The sequence below is a fragment of the Pyxicephalus adspersus genome, chromosome Z (assembly GCF_032062135.1).
Source record: "Pyxicephalus adspersus chromosome Z, UCB_Pads_2.0, whole genome shotgun sequence".
Taxonomy (NCBI): Eukaryota; Metazoa; Chordata; class Amphibia; order Anura; family Pyxicephalidae; genus Pyxicephalus; species Pyxicephalus adspersus.
Genome location: NC_092871.1, coordinates 24,844,941 through 24,851,040, shown reverse-complemented (window position 1 = coordinate 24,851,040; position 6,100 = coordinate 24,844,941).

Genomic DNA, 6,100 nt, shown 5'->3' with positions numbered 1-6,100 from the left:
GATCATTATGTTCTACATTCTGTTATGATTGCTTTTTTCCTATTAATTGTCTCCTTTAACAATGATTTACCCCAAATTTTTTGGTGGCCATTTACATTAGGTATGTTCTGTTTACATTCTTTTATTCTGATGCTAATTAAACAGAAGGCTCAAATTAATCATATTCAAATTGTCTTTGAAAAACCTACATAGGTCTACATATTTGCACAAAGATAATGTGATTTTGATTCCAAACAATTAATTCATAATTCATCATCATTTATTAGGAACACGAAAATATGAATATTATTATGATGAAATGAAACAGTTGGTAGGATTAGGTGGCCATGATAAGTATGATACATTCATATTCCCATCCATTATTGTGAGTTTGTACAGTGTGCCTGTATTCAAATATAGCAAGTATACTTTATATGAAAACATGCATCCTACATACATCATAAACAGAAAATGACAAAGAAAGTTTATTTAATTTAGAAACTGACAAACATTTTCCAAGTTTTTTTCTATTTTGTGCATTTTCTCTATTTCATTGCAACATATGTTCTATTAATACATTGGACTAGATACACTTTCATCAGTGAAACTGGGTGATACAGTGAAACCTGGAATGGATTTGGTCCAGGATTCAAAACATTTGTTAGCAAATAGCAAATGACTTCCAGGTTTGCTGGATCTTCTGCTTCACTGATGAAAGTGTATCCTCTCCAGCCTTGAAGAGCTTTAATAAATCAGGCCCATTGTTCCTATTTGTAGTGTGGCGACTGTGGTTCAATCATCAATAGGTAGGGATGGACATAGATTGTTCATCATTGCCCAATCCCAGTAAAACAAAACATTTGGCACATAGGTTGAAGGAGATACTCTGAGTAGCTATAAATGTATAAAGAAACAAAAGTTGACCAAATCCATTTGGGATGGATTCACGTTTCTGCATTGGACGTTGAATCCAGAAAAAGACTTGTCTTCCATAGGGATGTATACAAATGCATTTAAGATGTGTAAAATGTGTCTAAAGTAAAACTCAATCACAATGCATGAGAACTGCTCTGATAAAATATGCAGGGGTGAGAACATATCTAACCACAAAAACAACGAGATAAAGAATGATTTCCCCATTTCATACAAAATGCAGACAATTAAAGAAAATCGGAATTGATTAGTTTATCCTTTAAAAATAAAGCTTGGCCAATCAGGATATGAGCAAATGGATGAAATGCTAATTCATATGCCTGGCGACAGGAGCAGAATCTGGAGTGTGGGTGGATCCAGCAAAATATATAAAGGGCATTAGAACAGCAGAGCAAACCAAAACAGTGAGAGGATCACAGGCATATGACAATATAGAGTATAGAGTTTCTCAACCAGGGTTCTATGGAACCCTAGGGCTCCTCCAGAGGTTGGTAGAGGTTTCTTGACCAATAAGCGGTTTGTGAGCTCTCAGGTCAGTTTAACAAATGCCAATAATGTGTTTGGCTATCTTTAAGGGTGGCATCCTTCCCACTGGCCAGCAATGTAGGAGGCAGTCTTCCTACTGATCACCACACAAATGTACTGTGAGCTGTTGATATAGTAATCATAGCAGGAGTTCCCTCAAGGTTCCCACATGTTAAAAAGGTACAAAAACACATAGAGCACGTTTTATTTATCCCCCAGCGTTGAAGAATCCTCTCCACATACATGAACATGCTTCAAAAAACTTTTTTGATAGAGAGGCGGTACTTTGTTTAATTGTAGACAATTTTCTACAATTTGGAAATACAGTATCAAGCCAACAGGGTAAATATGATTTTTCAAGTACATTTATTTGGTAGGCAAATTCACTACTGTAGCTCACCAGTAAAATGCCTATAATTTAATATATAAACATCCAGAATATTTGTATTTTGATTGGAGTTCCCCCTTATTATTGGGTTAAATATGAACAGGAATTAATTGGAGCAAATCAACAGTTATACACATATGCCATATTTATTTTAATTATTATCAATAATGCACTCTTACAATGTCAGCTCATTACATGAACTAAATTAGAAAGATGTAATTATGTTTTCTTTTTTTTTAGTTAGCTTAACAAGTTAAGTGATTATTTCTCTTTCCTTATCATTTCTGACCCCTTCCTAGCAAAGTAATTAACCTATAATTCCCATTGGAATCATTAACCACATCAATTTCAACCTTACTATACTTTTAGCTATTTCATAGTACACAGTGTTTATAAAAATCAATCATTCCCTCTGCTAGCACACTGCATTACAAATCTCAAAACCTTTGTCTTTGAAGCCGAGTCATACATCCAACATATTGACAAGCACAATTATATTCCATCATTTAAACTACAGCTTTATAGTGACGGGCAATGTGTTGTGTTTGATTGAACATGTGGCAAAACTAGAATAATAAAAACGCACCATCACTAAACAGATGACATTGCTTCACAGACTGAAGTTTGGAACAAAGGGCTATTTAAAGCAGACAGATACCCCTGCAGGGTTATTCGATTGGTCACTGTATCGGGGATCAGCATTGTAGGATATTTAGCTTGTTAGAATTTTTAATCCAGGCTTTTCTGGATTAGACTGGATTAGATTTTTTTACAATATATGGCCAAAAGTATATAATGCTTGTATTATTCTATTTAGGAAATTCAAGATGTTACAAAAGTTCCTTTACAATCCAGTCTATCATTTCACCATCAAAACTTGCAATGGGTACCGCCACTCACCAAACACCTTTGAATTGACCTTCCTGCTGACTGGTTTATCAAAATATTATATTCTGTCACACCAAGCTGACCAATACACACTATCCCTTAACCAAATAGGTGAAAGGCCTAGTCATTACGGTTACCAATGTACAAAAATAACATGTTAATCTTTGCCTTCAAAATATCGCTACTAAAATTCAAGAATTCAGGTTTTAAAATTGTATTATGTTGGTAGTGTGTTCCGAGAACTTTGCACAAGTGTTTCCGCAGTGCTCCTCCCTTTGATGGAAATGTGGTCAACAAGAGGGTATAATCCTCCACATCTGTTCAAATTGTCCTGAATTGAAGGGTCCAACTAACAGATGACCCAGCAACCTTACTTTTTACTGCACCTCACTCCACCTGATAGCAGTCACCATGGGGTTCCATTTATTGTTTCTGAACAGTACAGTAGGAGTAGGTTATTTCACAGTTTTTCATTGGCAGTCCCGCTCTTGGTTGGGCTGTACATATCGATCAATACCTTCATTACTTATCTCATAGCTTCACAGTTTTCTTAAGAAAGGCCTCACCACATTAAACCCACTATCGCTGGAGCTTTGCCAAGCTCAGTCCATATGTCTGGTCAAAAGCTTTTTTGGAAATACTAGAACTGACATGATTAACTAGTAAGGACTACTTTTATGAAGTCTCCAGTTATCATACACCGCCAATTCTTCCAACAAACTCAACACTGCAATATTTCTTGGTGACTACCACATGCCATCCATGAGGATGATATCCCTGGAATGTATAACTTTAAAAAGAAGATTGTCAGATCCCACATCTCTTTCCTGTCTTATTCTCTTTACGTTTCTAAGGATACCAAAACTGCTAGGTTATAAAAAAAGTAGGACAGAAGAAAGAAAAAGTGTGAAAAAATGAAAAGTTGACAGCTAAATGCATTGCTCTTATGCTCTTTGTGTGGCTGTGTTATTAAGTCTTAGAAGTGCGGATTTCTATTATGGGACCATTATAATCAATGTCACTTCTGCTTTCCTGTCGAATGGATACACAGTGAGAATGCTTTACATCCCTTGACAAAAAAAAAAGATCTACATGAGTATTTGCAAGATATAGTAAAGTACCAAAAAAGTGAATGTGTAGAAATGTTAAATGTAAAATGTTGTGGTTTTAAAGTATAGTGTTTTCCTAGTAAGTAAAAAATACTGCCTGGCCAAAAAATAATCCGACACTCCAAGATTTCATTGGACCTCGATTTCGATTATGACATACATCGGCAGTGGTATAGTTTTAATAAATGGATGCAATGTCACAACATTTTCTTCTGCCCAGAGCTGCTTTATTTTTGAAGTTTGCATTCATGATGAGGGAGTCAGACACAGCGTAAAGTCTTCTCCAGCAGATCCCAAGAATTCTTAATGAGGTTACGGTCTGAATTTATTGGTGGTCAATCCATATGTGAAAGTTGCTGGACCACTGTTTTAAATTTTGAGCTTGATAAATCTTTGGATTGTCATCTTGAAATATTCCCATGTGATCAGAGAAGAAAATATCCATGAATGTAGAAACCTGAACATTCAGTATATGCAGGAAGTCAGCTAACCTCATCTTTTGGATGCATGACTTTGCTGAACCTAGACCTGACCATCCAACCCCAGAACATAACAGTGTCCTCAAAGGCTAGAAGACTTTGTTTTTGGCCAGGCAGTGTTTTTTGAGCTAGTATAGATTTCCCTTGAAGTTGAACTCTTGTATATAGAGTGGATGTTTAGTATGTATGAGGTTTATATCTTTTTTGGCTATATATATATATATATATATATATATATATATATATATGTCTTTTACTACTGTATGAAAACTCGTTTTGCTAAAACTGGGGATCTGGATGATGACTCATTTAAAAAAATGCCATCAAAGGCCATCAACAGTCAACATCAATCAAAATAAACTTCAGCTTTAAGCATTAATACTGTAAGGGACAAAATTAAAAAATCAGTATGAATTAGACAAAGTCCTTGGCCTTTTCTAGCAGTCATAGATTACACTGGTCAACAAACATTTTTATGCCAAACAGATAAAAGTCATTGTAGGTTATGTTTGATACACAGATTCCAAATGTGGTATTGGTTTTGCTAGATTGGCTCTAGTTTTTGAAATAATGACCTCAATAATAACCTCATAGAAAACTAATGAAACATGAAAATTAAGCAACATTTTTGAAATATCTAATGTCAATATATTCTATATTCAGTATAATTACATAACTAATTACAAAGAAGTCATTGAAAAACTTCTTTTGTATGAGTTCATTTTATGCTGATGATTAGGATAATCCTGTTGAAGGCTCCAGCAGTAGTCTGCCATCATGTGTCTATTCCATCTGCCCTGATACTATTCTTCCATCACCTTTATATCTTGATGGAACCTCTCCCCTTGTTCCTCACTGAAATTGCCAAGGTTTTCTGGAAACTTCTGCAAATTGCTATGGAGATAGTGTACCTTTATGCTCATAGTAGCACCCAAATTATTAACGTTTAAGAGCAATTTTTTTACCAGCTCTTCATAATTTTGTGCTTTATGGTTACCCAAGAAGTTCTTGGCAACCATGACATAGCTGTGTCAGGCAGAGGCTTCAGTATCAGTCATATAACCTGTGAAATTTGAATCATTTATCAGTTTCTGAATCTGGGGTCCATCTAAGATTCCTGCTTTTAATTTTTCAGTACTCAATCTAGGGAAGAATCTACAAATGTATTTGAAGCAATCACTATCCTTATTCAGAGCTCTAACAAATTGCTTTATTATTCCCAACTTTATGTGTAGTGGAGGGAGAATGATTTGTTCTTTGTCAACCATTGGCTCGTTGATGTTCCTTTTTTCATGTTTTCCCTTGGAGGCCATGTCACTTTTTCCAGTGATCCTGCTTTGCTCTCCTTTCCCACAAGCAGATGAAGCATGAGTACTTTGTGTATCCACTTTGCTGTCCAAGTAGGAAGTTCACCATTTTTAAATCAACACATATGGACCATTGGTGTTCATGATAGAAAGCTTTTATATGACATTTTGATATTTTCATATTCTTCTTTAAGTTTTGTTGAGTGACCGATTGGAATTGATGCATAGCAGTTGCCATTATGCAGTAAAACAGATTTCAAACTTTGAGTGTAACTGTCTATGAAAAGCCGCCAGTCTCCACCTTTACTGAAATATGGTCGGAGTGTCCCCTATCTTGTCCTATAAACCGTTAATTTAACTTCTGGTCTCTGACAGTTCTTTTCTTTTAGACTGGATGCTAAAAGTTCAGATGCTTGTTTTGACAAACTTAGGTCATGTATTAAATCATTAAATTTTTGGGCTCCCACTATACCATAGGTACACCAAATTTCA